Source organism: Chionomys nivalis, chromosome 2 (assembly GCF_950005125.1).
Source record: "Chionomys nivalis chromosome 2, mChiNiv1.1, whole genome shotgun sequence".
Classification (NCBI taxonomy): domain Eukaryota; kingdom Metazoa; phylum Chordata; class Mammalia; order Rodentia; family Cricetidae; genus Chionomys; species Chionomys nivalis.
In genome coordinates, this window is record NC_080087.1 from 127,192,374 (window position 1) to 127,209,085 (window position 16,712).

Below are 16,712 nucleotides of genomic sequence, written 5' to 3' on the forward strand. Positions count from 1 at the left end.
ACCTCTTGCCATCCCAATGCTCTGAGACATGTCACCATTACTCTTCCATGAGGTTCATAGTTTGAGAATCTATTTATGAAAATGTTGGAGAACGAATTGCTAACACTTTTTCAGGAACAGAATACTATGAATTAAAATGGATGAGTATCTTTACACTTAAGTAATAGGTTTGTAGAATCCACTGATTTTGGCTTCTTTGTTAAAAACTTATTCTTCTCTCAAAGAATACATCCTGAGTTTTCCCTCCTTCCAGTCTTCCAACTCCCCTTCAATCCTCTTTCCCCAAGATCTACTCCTCCTCCATATTTCATCAGCATTCCTGGGATATCAACTAACAGGACACAACAAAATTTAAAAAGACTAAGCATAAACTCTCATAACAAGGCTTGACAAGGTAATTCATTAGGAGGAAAAGAATCCCAAGAGCACACAAAAGAATCAGAGAAGTCCCCACTCCCACTGTTAGGCGTTCTATAAGAACACTAAGCTAAACAACCATAACATATATGCAAAGAATCTAAGGTGGACCCAAGCATGGTCTGTGATTGTTGCTTTTGTGTCTGTGAGTTCCTATGAGCCCTGCTTAGTTTATTCTGTGGGGCATGTTCTCCTGATGTCCTCAATCCCTCTGGCTCCTATAATTATTCCTGTCCATCTTCTGTGGGGTTCTCCAAACTCCAAGGGGAAGGACCTAATGGAGGTCTCCAATTTTGGCTCTCTCTACCTGTTTAGCTAAGGGTCTTTGGTATCTGCTCCCATCACGTGCTGGATGAAGTTGATGAAGATTGTGCTATGTACCAACTGATCTATGACTGTAGCAGAATATCATTTAGAATCATTTTATTGATTTTTTTCTACCTCATGGCTCTGGGCTACCCAGTCTCCTGTTCCTGGTCATCCAGGCAGTGTCAAGCATGATTTCTCTTTTGCATTGTGTGAGCATCAAATTAGATCAGTCACTGGTTGGCCACTCCCACAAGTCCTGTGCCCAAGCACACTTTGCCAGCAGGGTAGATTGTAGGTCAAAGGTTTTGTGGCTGGATTGGTGCTCCAGACACACCACTGAAAGTTGCCAGGTTACAGAAGATGACCAGTCCAGACTGGGTATTCTCCAGTTGCTAAAAGTCCTCAAATAGGTCACCCTTAATCTGTCTTGGAAGAATGTTTTCACTCCTATTACAGTGTTAGAAAAATGGATACTTACCTTTAAAAAAAAAATGGATACTTACCTTTAAAAACTAGTCTTATTTTTGATTATAAGTTTTTAAGTGCTCACTCTACAGATTTTTCAAATATACATAGAACATAACTGACACTCAAAATTCTAAGCCTCATTGATCACACTGACACAAAGCTACTCATCTTGTAAAGATATATTTTATTTTATGTATGGGTTAGTGGCAGCATGTATGTAAATGTAGCACATGTATATGTAGTACTGGTAGAATATAGAAGACAGTGTAGGATCCTCTAGTGCTGGAGTTACAGATGCTTATGATCTGCTATGTGGGCTTTGGGAACTGAACCTGGGTCTTCTTCAGGAATAGCAAATGCTCTTAACTGCTGTAGCTCTAGCTCCAGTGTTACTCATCATATCCAAGTGTTTAAGAGCTGTTTTGAGAAACAAATCTATATTCTTCTGTTACTTTAATCATTATATTGTGAATATTTTTATGTTGTTAAAATAAACCACTCTCAATGACAACATATTATTTTATTAAATAAATATATATTTACTTACTTAGGTATTTGCCTACTTTTTATTATTTTAAATGTAACCATAATGACTATAGTATCAGTTAATACCTAAAAAGAATCTATAAATATTTACCCTTATACTCACAGATAATAGTCTTCACCCTTCATCAAGGAAGCTTCTCTTCAAAACAGATAAAGACAACTACAAAAACCCACAACCAACCAAAATACAGAGTTGTATTTTGTATCTCTCTATATATTTATCTATCTCTATCTATTTATCTATCTATCTATCTATCTATCTATCTATCTATCTATCTATCTCCTTATTTAGATATAAATACAACCCAATAAGTCTGCTTAATTTGAGATATATACATATATATATATCCAAGCCCAATGGTCAGCCATATATATGACCAGTCCAGACTAGGTATTCTCCAGTTGCTGAAAGTCCTCAAATAGGTCACCCTTAATCTGTCTTGGAAGAATGTTTACACACACACACACACACACACACACACACACACACATATGGCTGACCATTGGGCTTGGATTACCTGTAGGAGTGTTATCTTTGGAGAAGACTGCTTCTCTCTCTCAGAATTCATTATTTGCCTTTATATTTGCCTTTAACTCTTTCGGTGGGACCTTACAACATTTCCACCATTCACATTGGCATGATGGTTTGTTTTCACTGAGTAGGTCTTGTTTAGGCAAACATACTGTTTCAGAGATGCAGCTTCCCTGTAACATATAGAAGACACTATCTTAAAATTGATCTCTTGGTTGTCTGGCTCTTCGAATCTTTCCACCCCCTTTACTGCAGTGTTCTCTGACCCTTAGGTAAGGGGTTTTGTTGTAGATGGATGAATTAGGGTTGAACATCACATGGTCAGTTCTCTGTGTTTTGACCAGTTGTTTATTTCTGTATCTGGCATCTAAAAAAGTTTCTTTGGTGAGGAAGTGAGAACTCTACTTATTGGTGGGTCTAAGGATAAGTCTGTAATTTAGTTAGAAATTACATTGGTTGAGGTAGTAGTAGGTTTTCCTCTAGGGTTCATGACCTCACCAGTCATGGCTAGTTGGCTGGATTTACCGCACCAGGCATGAAATACCACCTGCTGAGCAGGCCCTCAGTCCCATTAGACAACTGTTGGTCACCTCCCTGATAAGTGCCATTGTTGACTGCCTAGACAATGGCTTTCTGCTGGGCTGATGGTTGTGAAGCCATCAGAAAAGACTGGCATCGTTGGGTTTAACAAAGTTGATTGAAAGGTATTAATGGAGGAACATCTATGGTTCCTCTATGCAGTACACACTGTTTTACTTTTATTTTTTTCTTTTGCCACAATCAGTGACAATTAGTCATTGTAGCTTTAAATTTCGTTAGGAAATATTATTTATTAATTATTGTATTAGGTATTACTGCAATCAAATGCCTGGCAAAAAGAATTAAATAAGCAAAAATTAATTCTGTCTCAAAGTTTGAAATCATAATCCATCACCAAAGGGAAGTTATAATGTCAGGAGAATGACAATGGTAGCCAGTGACAATAAACCCATAATCAATAAAGAGAACAAGACGAATGATGTTACTTAGCTCACATGATATGGTATGTCTTTCTGTACACTGTGAATATGTATTGCTCTCATTGATTGATAAATAAAACTGATTTGGCCTATAGCCAGGAAGAAAATAGCTAGGTGGAAAAACAAAACTGAACACAGGGAGAAAGAAAGGTGGCATTGACAGAGACGCCAACAGCTGCCCAAGGAGCAACATGCCAGTAGATCTGTAATGCCATGGAACACATAGCAATACACATATTAATAGAAATGGATTAGTTTAAAATATAAGAGCTAGCTAGTAATAAGCTTAAGCCTTTAGCCAAACCTTTATGATTAATATTAAGCCAGAGTGTTTGTTTGGGAACTGGGGGACATGAGAGAACCTACAATTACACTCACATTCTCCTTTCATTTTTTTTTCTTTCTTTCTTTTTTTTTTTTTAAAGACAGGGTTTCTCTGTGGCTTTGGAGCCTGTCCTGGAACTAGCTCTTGTAGACCAGGCTGGTCTCGAACTCACAGAGATTCACCTGCCTCTGCCTCCCAAGTGCTGGGATTAAAGGCATGCGCCACACCGCCCGGCTTCACATTCTCCTTTCATTCAGCACATTCAATAATGTGCTTTGGCAACGAATCTGTCTGATTGTGGCCGTGGTGTCTTCTAGGACTAAGCTGCTACTAAGGGCCACATGTGTGTCTGTGGCCCTACCACAACCTGAGTCTGTGTTGATGTCTATGACTAAAGGCCACATGGATGCCTGAGGTCTGGAGTACCACCTGAGACCATGTTTGTGTCCAAGGGTCATGCTGCCACCACAATCATACTGATCTGAGTGGCCTGTATAGCCACCAGGGCCATAAAAATGTTCAGGACAAGCTGCTGCTGAACACCATGTCTGGGTCCTTGGTCCTGTTGCAGATGGGGGTCTGTGTTGATGTCTGGGCCATGCGAATCATCAGTGTTGAAGCCTGAGGACCATGTTGAATTGACCCTGGAAGAGTCACCCCACCCCTTGTGTGAGAGCTGGAGACCCCCTCATTAGCTCATACAGCTGAAAAGCTGGAACCAGCAACATGGATGCAGGAGAGGTGGCTTTGCCTCTTGCCTTAAGTGGTCAGTCCCGGTGGAGGCCTGGACTGGGCAACTCCACTACCACCCAGGCTCATATCCAGGGCCTCAACATCTTACCTCAACATCTACCACATCTATGGCCTCCGGTGTGTGTGTGTGTGAAGGCACCGGTTCTGCCAAACCATAGCCACAGGATCTCCATGACATGAGGCAACAGCAAGATATTAGAAAGAAGTTTCAGGGAAGACCCAATTTTGATGGGGTATCAGGAGCCAGAGGCCTTGAATAGTGTGTGGCACACCGCAACAGTCAGTGGCACTGGTGAATCGGTGACAGGAAGGCAGGAAGATGCAGGAGCAGAGTGGCTTTTTGTTATGTTTTGCCTTTTCTTTTAATTAATTATTTTTTGTGGGGGAGGACACGGCAAGAGTGAAGGGCAGATATAGAGGGAGTGGGAAATGATTGGGACTGGCGTGCACGATGTGAAATTGTCACGGAATCAAAAAATAATGTATAAAATGAAATTAGAGAGCATACATGTTAAAACATTCAATTTGACAAAAATTATTTTACCAAGAATAAGATATAAATCTGTAGCAGTCCAGGCCATGGAAAATTCTGAACCAAGAAGATTTGAAAGATGAAATATATTCTCAAATTCTCAGCAAAAACAGTAGTCAGTTTTTCTTGTGAGTGAAAATAAATATTAAGTCTTTATTTTTTATTTTATTATTATTATTATTACTTTTTTTTTGAGACAGGGTTTCTCAGTGTAGTTTTGGAGCCTGTCCTACCACTAGCTCTTGTAGACCAGGCTAGCCTCGAACTCACAGAGATCCACTCGAATGCTGGGATTAAAGCTGTGTGCCACCACTGCCCGGCTAATATTGTTAAGTCTTAAAGCAGAGAAGAAGCTGTTAATTGTTGATAGTTCTTTAAATGTTATTAAATTTTTATTAAAATTAAAAATTTGCTTTAAAAATTCTGTTTGACCTATTGGCTCCTGCTGACTGAAGAATGACACGATGCTGACATCCTTGTTTCTTTCTGTGATTATTTCATCTAATTCTCTCCTATGGTTCTATTTTTTTTTTTTTTTGTGGACTATGCTTTAAACTCAAAACTCAGTTTGCTTTTTGTAGTTATTGAGAAATTACTTTCTTTACTCAGAAATCAGTTCCTTTTGATGAATGAATTAAAATAAGGGTGCTTTATTCATTGCTCTGCATAGCATAAAGGATAACAAGTTCATGTAAAAACAGAAGTGGAAAAGAGATTTCACTTGATGATGTAGAAACGCAGTAGAAAATAGGGTCTATTCTGAAATAATTTATAGCCATAGGTATTAAGAACTTGTTATATAAAAGATGCTATAAAACACATGAAATACTACCAAAGTCCTTTTAAGAGTTTTCTTCTTAGGATGTTGAACAAGAATTTAGAAACCTTGCTACCTTATTCCATTTCACTTTCAGTCCACTCATCCCAATGAACCAAAAAAGTAACAGAGAAGTTACCAGGTAAGAATGTATGTTTGATTCTCCTCTTTGCACTCCAACTTGAGGACAGTCGATGTTTGTCTTTCTTTATAGTCTTGGAGATTTAGATTATCTACCTTTGTAGATTTAGAGACTCATTTAATGTAGAGATCAGCCAGATTTTCCTTGAAGTCCTAGGTGAGTTTCTCTAACACGTATTTGAAGCTATTTCACTATAAGCAATCTGATAGCACAGTCGTGTATTTCTATCCTGAGGTTAAGGTCCCATTAACTGGGAGCATGTCAAGAAATTGACCTAGTGCACACTTTAAGCTGTGTCTTGTCTAATTAAATGTTTTTACTATTTTCTTTGAAACTTATATTTATTTGTACATTAGACACACATATTAATTGGGAAAAAATCTGTTCCTTGAAGGAAAGAATGACATTTTCCTTTACACACACCATAATAGGTTGCAGAAATAGTCTCAATAAAATATTTTAATTTTATGTTTATATGTATGATGAAGTGAAAGTAATTTCAAAGACACAAAGATGTTATTTTGGAGTATAACCAGAGCTACTTCTTTATTCATGAGGATAGTGTTTAATATATTCATTACACAGAATATTTAATAAACAGATTCCTATTGTAGCAATATTTTAAGTATTAGTGGTACATGTATGCGTTAGATATACTAGGTATAATAACAGTATGCCAAGTAGATATGGTTTCTGATCTCATGGAATACATATTTTTCCCCCAAGATTTAAAATAAGGCAACACTGAAGAAAGCTCTTTTTTTAGATTCATCCAGCCATATTATGTTGATAACCAAAATGTATTAATGTCTTTGCCTTTCACCTTTCTCTTTCTGCTCTCTATATTGCTACATTAATATGTGTATGAGACATAAAATGACTCTGCATTTATGAGACTATTCCTATTACTCCACTGTAGTGATTCAGTGTCACATTATGTGGATAGTCTGATAGGACTGTGTGATACTGTGGAGTCTGTCTTGACACTCTCCTCACCCTGACAGTGTTTAAAGGGAAAAGCATCTTACTTTCTGATGTAAAGTACACTCATTTTAGGCAGGTTGCTTGGATTTTATTCTATACAGTGATTATTTCAGACAGAAATAGGCATGAGCAATTACTAATATTGCTGTATACTTCCCTTTATTCAAACACAATAAGTTGCTCCCTTCAAGGACCAACACTTACAAACAATAAAGAATATAAAGTGACAGAAGTTATTTACTTATAAAATAGGAATATAGTCCATAGGAATTATGTGAATATTCATCTAATATTCATTTCATATAAATCTTCCATATGTCTTGCCTACCTGCAAATGATTTCAAAACATACACGTTGATTTGTGAAATGTTTGCACATATATATGGGAGAGAGAGGCATGAGCATCATAAGTGCAAGAAACAATGATTCACCTGCTATTCCTAACGGACTCAATTTGAAAAAAAATTTCTATATTTTTCTGCAGTTTCAAAATTTTATTTTATTTTTATTTTTTTGAATTTGATAATAAACTTTTATTCCAGTTCATGATTCATTATTGAAAACATAAACTATCTTATTTTTTTCATTTTTTTTTATTCTTTTTTAATTAAAATTTCCAACTGCTCCCCGTTTCCCATTTCCCTCCCCTCCTCCCACACATTGCCCCCTCCCCCCACTCCCCTCCCCCATCCCCACTCGTCTTCTCCTCCCCCCAGTCCATTTCCCCTCCCTCTCGATACTGAAGAGCAGTCCAAATTCCCTGCCCTACAGGAAGACCAAGGTCCTCCCACTTCCATCCAGGCCCAGGAAGGTGAGCATCCAAACAGGCTAAGCTCCCACAAAGCCAGTTCATGTATTAGGATCGAAACCTAGTGCCATTGTCCTTGGCTTCTCATCAGCCTTCATTGTCCGCCATGTTCAGAGAGTCCAGTTTCAACCCATGCTTATTCAGTCCCAGTCCAGCTGGCCTTGAAGAGCTCCCAATAGATCAGTTCCACTGTCACAGTGGGTGGGTGCACGCCTCGTGGTCCTGATTTCCTTGCTCATGTTCTCCCTCCTTCTGCTCCTCATTTGGACCTTAAGAGCTCAGACCGTTGCTCCAATTTGGGTCTCTGTCTCTCTCTCGATCTATCGCCAGTTGAAAGTTCCTGTGCCATTCTCCTTGGCCTCTCGTCAGCTCTCATTGTCCGCCACATTCCGAGAGTCCGGTTTTATCCCATGTTTTTTCAGTAGCAGTCCAGCTGACCTTGGTGAGCTCCCAATAGATCGGCCCCACTGTCTCAGTGGTTAGGTGCACCCCTCATGGTCCTGACTTCCTTGTTCATGTTCTCTCTCCTTCTGCTCCTCATTATAACCTTGGGAGCTCAGTCCGGTGCTCCAGTGTGGGTCTCTGGCTCTATCTCCATCCATCCCTAGATGAAGGTTCTATGGCGATATGCAAGATATTCATCAGTATGATTATAGGATAGGTTCATTTCGGGTTCCCTATCCTCAGGTGCCTCAATGAACTAACTGGGGACATTGCCCTGGGCATCTGGTAGCCATTCCAAGTTCAAGTCTCTTGCCACCCCTTCGGTGGCTCCCTTACCTAAGGTATGAGTTTCCCTGCTCCCCTATCCAACCTTCCTTTATCCCCAATCACCCCGATTCCCCCAGTTCCCCTCATCCTCTCCCTCACACTTTTCTCTCCCCATCACCCCTCATCCCCATCCCACCCCACCCCCAAGATTCCAATTTTTTGCCCATCAGTCATGTCTATTTCCCATAGCTGGGAGGATATCTATATGTTTTTCCTTGGGTTTACCCTCTTGTTTAGCTTCTTTAGGATCACAAATTATAGACTCAGTGGCCCCTATCCATGGCTAGAAACCAATTATGAGTGAGTACATCCCATGCTCTTCTTTTTGGGTCTGGGTTACCTCACTAAGGATCGTATTTTCTATTTCCATCCATTTGCATGCAAAATTTGAGAAGTCATTGTTTTTTACCGCAGAGTAGTACTCTAATGTGTATATATTCCACACTTTCTTCATCCATTCTTCCATTGAAGGGCATCTAGGTTGCTTCCAGGTTGAGATTAGGGATACAAGGGTCATACCTAAATTTAATTAAAGCTATATACAGCAAGCCGACAGCTAATATCAAATTAAATGGAGAGAAACTTAAAGCCATCCCACTAAAATCAGGAACATGCCAAGGCTGTCCACTCTCTCCATACCTCTTCAATATAGTTCTCGAAGTTTTAGCAATAGCAATAAGACAACATAAGGGGATAAAGGGGATTCAAATTGGAAAGGAAGAAGTTAAACTTGCATTATTTGCAGATGATATGATAGTGTACATGAGCGACCCCAAAAACTCCTCCAAAGAACTCCAACAGCTGATAAACGCCTTTAGTAATGTGGCAGGATACAAGATCAACTCCAAAAAATCAGTCGCCCTCTTATACACAAAGGATCTGGAAGCAGAGAGAGAAATAAGAGAATCATCACCTTTCACGATAGCCACAAACAGCATAAAATATCTTGGGGTAACTCTAACCAAGGAAGTGAAAGATCTATTTGACAAAAACTTTAAGGCATTGAAGAAAGAAATTGAAGAGGATACCAGAAAATGGAAGGATCTCCCTTGCTCTTGGATTGGGAGAATCAACATAGTAAAAATGGCAATTCTACCAAGGGCAATTTATAGATTCAATGCAATCCCCATTAAAATCCCATCAAAATTCTTCACAGATCTTGAAAGGACAATAATCAACTTTATATGGAGAAACAAAAAACCCAGGATAGCCAAAACAATCTTATACAATAAAGGAACTTCTGGAGGCATTACCATCCCTGACTTCAAACTCTATTACAGAGCTACAGTAATGAAAACAGCATGGTACTGGCATAAAAACAGAGCAGTCGACCAATGGAATCGTATAGAAGACCCGGATTTTAACCCACAAACCTATGAACAACTGATTTTCGATAAAGGAGCTAAAAGTATACAATGGAAGAAAGAAAGCATCTTCAACAAATGGTGCTGGCACAATTGGATGTCAACCTGTAGAAGAATGAAAATAGACCCATATCTATCACCATGCACAAAACTCAAGTCCAAATGGATCAAAGACCTCAATATCAATCTGAACACACTGAACCTGATAGAAGAGAAAATGGGAAGTACCCTACAACATATGGGCACTGGAGATCGCTTCCTATGTATAACCCCAGCAGCACAGACATTAAGGGCAACATTGAATAAATGGGACCTCCTGAAACTGAGAAGCTTCTGTAAAGCAAAGGACACTGTCACTAAGACAAAAAGGCAGCCTACTGACTGGGAGAAGATCTTCACCAACCCTGCAACAGACAAAGGTCTGATCTCCAAAATATATAAAGAACTCAAGAAACTAGACTTTAAAACGATAATCAACCCAATTAAAAAATGGGGCACTGAACTGAACAGAGAATTCTCAACAGAAGAAGTTAAAATGGCCAAAAGATACTTAAGGTCATGCTCAACCTCCTTAGCGATCAGAGAAATGCAAATCAAAACAACTTTGAGATATCATCTTACACCTGTCAGAATGGCTAAAATCAAAAACACCAAGGATAGCCTTTGCTGGAGAGGTTGTGGAGAAAGGGGTACCCTCATCCATTGCTGGTGGGACTGCAAACTTGTGCAACCACTTTGGAAATCAGTGTGGCGGTTTCTCAGAAAAAATTGGGATCAACCTACCCCTGGACCCAGCAATACCACTCTTGGGTATATACCCAAGAGATGCCCTATCATATGACAAAAGCATTTGTCCAACTATGTTCATAGTTTCAAAATTTTAAACCAGAAACATAAAAGGAAAGAATCACAACTGCGCCTCCAGACAGTTCTGCCTTTGGAGTCTCTGTGGGTTTTCAACAGCATCTCTTTACTAGGTGGACATTTGCTGTGTGCTATTTAAGAGGCAGCATCTAGGAATATTTCCATGTGTAAAAAGCAAACCATGGAAGAACACCCTATGCTTATCTGTTAATGAAGATTAAAATTAAGATGCAAATAATCTTAGAAAGGGTTATGTGTCACAAACACTTTTTACTGATTAAACTTTCAGATCATGTTTTCTTTATGAAACATTGATCGATTATGAAATATTGATCAGCCCAAATGTGAAATAAGGCATTTGTTAAATGAATGGTTTCTTCTAGTTATTAATTTGCTGTGTACTCAGAAAAGACCTTAGAAGAATCTCTATTAGTTCTTTCCTCCAACATATAAGATTGGTAAGATCCTCTGAAAGTGGAAAGTTAGAGCTCATATAATCGCCTATAGGGAAGAAGATGGTTCGTGATATTGCCTCTCGGTGTGATAGTTGATCCTCGTTGTCAGTTTCACTGGATTTGCACTCACCCAGGAAACAGCTCTGGCAGTGTCTGCAATGCAGTGTCCATGAAGGTTTAACTAGGAAATGAAGACCCATCTTAGCACCACTCCATCGACTGGGTCGTGGAGCGGACACAAAGGGAAAAGAACACAAACTGAACATCCTCTACTTCGTCTCCTCTTTTTTCCCCTACTCCTGCCTCTTTTCCTTCTCTCCCTTTTTTTTCTGGAAATGAGGGGGTTTATATATGCTATGCAAATGCTCTACCACTGAACCACAGCCCCATTCCTTAAATATGTTCTCCGAAGATAGTTTCATCAGATATATGGAAATACACATTCTGAAGACATGATTTGATTTTTTTGTACAGAAATAGCAATATATCTTTTCTCATAAGGTAGATTTTACTTTTTAATGTTATATATATATTTTTTTTCCTATTGACTGTTTCTTAAATTTTAGTTCACTTGTGACAAAAATACTGTGCATGTGCCTAAAGAAACAAAGCTAGCTTTTGTTTCTACTACTTTTATTCTAAATCATTTTTACTTTGTTTTGAAAGCCCATGAAGCAAGTTGAGTTGGCTCAGATCTTCACCCAGGTGAATCTGGTTCGGCAAATAAAATGTGATTCAGGACGACTAACTGCTTTTTTGCTCAAGTCGAACAGTGACATCTAGTGCCTGAAGAAATGTGTCCCTGGATTTGGAAGACTCTTTGTCTTTGGTTTGATAAATGAGGCATGGGCCACTTACATCCTCAAAGAAGGTTTCTCAGTGGCGCATCTCCATCTTGATGACTGGGCACTCCTCAGAGCACTTCATATAATTCTGGAATCATTCTCTCAGTTTATGGTTTTGCTGTCTTACACTTCTTGGGAAGCCTGTATATTGATGCCAATTCCATCTGCATTACTCGCCCAAAGTGTACCCTTGATTTTTGGCAGACATAAATTTCTTTCTCACAAAAAGAAAATTAGAGGGCTTGGAGAAATGGTTCAGTCTATTTAGCACTATGAATCGTCAAGCATAATGGCCTGTTTTGAATCTGAAGCACCCACATGAAAAGTCAGGTGGGGCATAGATGCCTGTCTTTTCAGTAATGGGGTGGGTGAGGTGGGGAAATCTCTGGAGCTTGTTTGGTATTTGATCCACTTAGACTCTGTTTTTTTTTTTTTTTTTTTTTGGTTTTTCGAGACAGGGTTTCTCTGTGGTTTTGGAGCCTGTCTTGGAACTAGCTCTTGTAGACCAGGCTGGTCTCGAACTCACAGAGATCCGCCTACCTCTGCCTCCCAAGTGCTGGGATTAAAGGCGTGCGCCACCACCGCCCGGCTTAGACTCTGTTTTGTATGAGATGTTTTTATTCAAAAGATGAGTTAAACTCATTAAAGAGGACTCTGAACATTGGCATCTGCCTCCCATCGAATATAATCAAAACTCTGTGTTCTCTAAACCACAGTCACTTATTGTCTGAGGCTATTGTTCTTCTGTTATTAATTTCATCTCTCCTGGTCTATGTAGTCTAAGAATTTCAATAAAATAAATAGTTGTGATGTACAATAAGAAACCCTGGGTGATATTAAAGTGGGAAGACTTCTGCTACACTAATTATTGTATTCAGAATTGTAAAATATAAATTTTGAAGTTGATGTAGTAATTTTAACTGGGATATAAAGAGGATGCCAATTTCAGCATTAGTACAGGATCAGCAAAGTTGCTGTGGCATGCTGGGAGATAAGCGGAATCTCACATACTAATGCCAAGATGAATCAGGTTTCATGAAGGGTGAAGCAAGATATTTGGACCAGGAAAGGCTGAGTAAGCAACTCAACCTGTTCATTGGTTAGTTGGTTGGTTCCAGGCCAGGGAACTCAACAGCAACTGTGTTAGAACAAATGCTGCGTTTTGGGGCAGATGCCTTAACTTTCATGTGGAAAGCAAAATAGATAAAACACGTGTGGAAATTGCAACAAATTATTTGACCAACTTCACTCAACCCCCTGCACTCAGTTTATCCTGCAGAAGCAAATCAAAGACATACTGGAATCATCATTATTTGATTAGAACATAGCATCTGTTCTTAAGATTTTCTAGAGTTGTCTTTGTGATATGGTGGCAAGGTGAGGGGTCTGATCTACTGCCCTATCTTATTTCCTTGCTTAGTCCTCTACTATGTAGATATAATTTTTTTATTTAAGTGAAATTAGAAATTTTAAATTTAGTGATCAAGTTCGAGAGAGTTCACTCTCTGGAAATGAATATTGTCAGGTACAAATCCCTTTGAGCACACTGATTAATAAGGAGAACCAAGATGCCTCCCTCATCTCGGCTTCACATTACATGAATGAAGAAGACTTACAGAACACGGGAGCCAGGTCATGTAATAAGGACTCTCTTTCTATTTCCATGTCTTTCCCCTCCTCAAATATCTTAGGAGAGATAGCTTAAACTGTAAAAGTGTTATTTGTAGGTAATAAAAAATTATTAAATAGTATTTATTAATATATACACTACTTGCAACTAAGCTACAATTAAATTAAAAAAGAAGATTCTTGATTTCTTAGTCAGTGTTCTATTGCTGAGAACAGACACTGTGACCACGGCATCTCTTATAAAGGAAAGCATTTAATGGGGGCATGCGTACAGTTTCAGAGGTTCAGTCCATTATCAGCATGGAGGAAAGCATGGCAGTGTACAGGCAGACATGGTGTCGGAGAAGCTGCTGAGATTTCTACATCTAGATCCTCAGGCAGCGGGAAGAGATATTGGGTCTGGCTTGAGCATTTGAAACCCCAAAGTCCACCCCTAGTGACACACTTCCTTCAACAAGGCCACACCTCCCAATTCTTCTCAAATAACTCTGCTCCCTGATGATGAAACACTCAGATATACAAGCCTATGAAGCTATTATTGTTTAAAATACTTCATTAGGTTTTAGATCTCTAGTCATTCTTGAACCATAGTATCTTCAGGTATGTGTTTTTGTATGCACACATGTGTATTTAACAGAAAAAAATACATGTGACATATTGATATTTTTCACTACCCATAGAGAAGTTAAATGTTAGCCACAAGCAAATCCTTATGAATACAGTGAAGAAAAATAGCTGTCACTAGGAGTTAGTGAAAATCCTGTCTTCAGATATTACAAACATGTGACATATTGCACTATGTAAGTTCAAGTTTTACCTTTCAATATTTCCTGAATGTTTTGTGATGAGAATTTGTTGGTTTTGGTGTTTTCTTTGATCAGTCCGTTTATTTTCTCTATGTTGTCTTCAGAATCTGAGATTCTTTCTTCTATCTCTTGTATTCTATTGATTATGCTTGTTTCTGTAGTCTCTGCTCGTTGACCTATATTTGCCATATCCAGCTGGTCCTCAGTTTGTGTTTTCTTCCTTGCTTCCATTTCAGTTTTCAATTCTTGGACTGTTTCCATTACCTGTTTGATCGTTTTTTCTTGGCTTCCCAGGGTATCATTTACGTATTTACTCATTTCTTCAAACTTTTTGTTATACTTCTCATCCATTTCTATGAGGGCGTTTTTTACATGTTGTTTAAGGGACTCTATTGCTTTCAAAAAGTCAGTTTTTTCCTCTTCTCCTGTGATAGGGTGTTCAAGTCCTTGTGTTGTAAGATCATTGGGTTCTGGTGTTTTCATGTTGTTTTTCAGATTGTTGGGTGAATTCTTGCCTTGGCGTCTGCCCATCTCCTCTTACCGATGCTATCTATTGGGTTTGATTTAATTGTAGCGGGGCAATCTGTTCTCAGTGCAGGCTTCACTGTTTCTTGCCCGCACTATCCTGTATCCAGTGCCTCCGCCGCCCGGGCCTGCCTGCCGGTGCCTCCGCCGCCCGGAACTCTCTGTGCGCCGATGTTTCCGCCGCCTAGGCCTGCCTGCCGGTGCCTCCGCCACCTGGGCCTGCCTGCGCGCCGGTGCTTCCGCCGCCTAGGCCTGCCTGCCGGGCCTGATTGTCGATGCCTCCGCCACCCGGCCCTGCCTGCACGCCGGTGCCTCTGCCGCCCGGACTTGCCTGCGTGCTGGTGCCTCCGCTGCCCGGGCCTGCCTGCGCGCCGTTGCTTCCGCCGCCTAGGCCTGCCTGCCGGTGCCTCCGCCGGCCGGAACTGTCTGTGCGCCGGTGCTTCTGCCGCCTAGGCTTGCGTGCCGGTGCCTCCGCCACCCGGGCCTGCCTGCGCGCCGGTGCTTCCGCCGCCTAGGCCTGCCTGCCGGGCCTGACTGCCGGTGCCTCCGCCACCCGGGCCTGCCTGCACGCCGGTGCCTCTGCCGCCCGGACTTGCCTGCGTGCTGGTGCCTCCGCCGCCCGGGCCTGCCTGAGTTTTACCTTTCAATTGGGACAAGTTGGAAGAGAAAAGTGCAGAGAGAATTGGTAGGGGAAGTTGTTGTGGAGAGGCTAAATAAATAAAAACAATTAGTCATCACAATGGCTAATGCCGTTTTGTATAGTTTAACACTGTCAACACATTTTCCTTCAGGGTAATAATGTATTCATATGTAACAGCATAAATAGGTATAAACACATATTATATGTGCATATGTATGTATGTTTGTGTACATCTATAATAGAAAATGCTAGCCCTCTTTTAAGACATGACAATAGAAAAGGTATTTGGTTAAGTTCAAAAAGTGTACATTTAGTAAAAAAAAAAAAAAGACAAAAAATCCTAAGTTAGAATTTCAACATCCAAATTTGAGAGTTTCATCTAATCCATAGAAGCTAAACTACTTTCCAACACATGAAATTACATTATACTATGGAGATTAATCGGTTACAAATTATATGTGTACCTGCACCCTAGCTAATATCTTTGTCCTGTTTTCGTCTGTCGCTCTGTATCACATCCCTCTTGGGCTACAAGTACAACTTCAAAAGGAATTTATTTTTTCTCAACACAGCACGCAGTAGCCCATCCAGTTTGCGTGCTGCTGTTATGTCTGAAAATGAAAAAGATGTAATTAAAAATTTTTCATATGCATGACTGTTTTGCCTACATAGATGTATGTGTACCACATGCATGTCTGATGCCCACAGAGACCAGAAGACAGCATTGGATCTTCTGTGAGAAGAATGCTGTGAGCTTCCATGTGAGTGCTAGGAACCAAACCCAGAGCCTACGCAAGAGCAATGTATACTCTTAACTATTTCTTCAGTCCCCAATTTAAGTTTCTTAAGCATTACTATATTTATTTCATTTCATGCCTCCGCTAACAGGTCCACATTTTATTCATTTCTCTGAAGAATAATATCCTGAAGGTGACAAGGTTTCCAATGTTGGTTTCCAAAGCCTACACTACCTTTTTTAATGGTTGTCTAGGGTACAGTGTTCTGCTCTATCTTAAAGAGCACAAATTGTCAGTGTGTCAAATGCAGTTTATAGATATGTATAGATTATGTGCTTATCTGAAAGACAAATTTGCAGCATTTTAGAATATCTCATATAAACATTCTGACTCCAGTCTTCCTTGGTTGGTCGTATGCAGACCC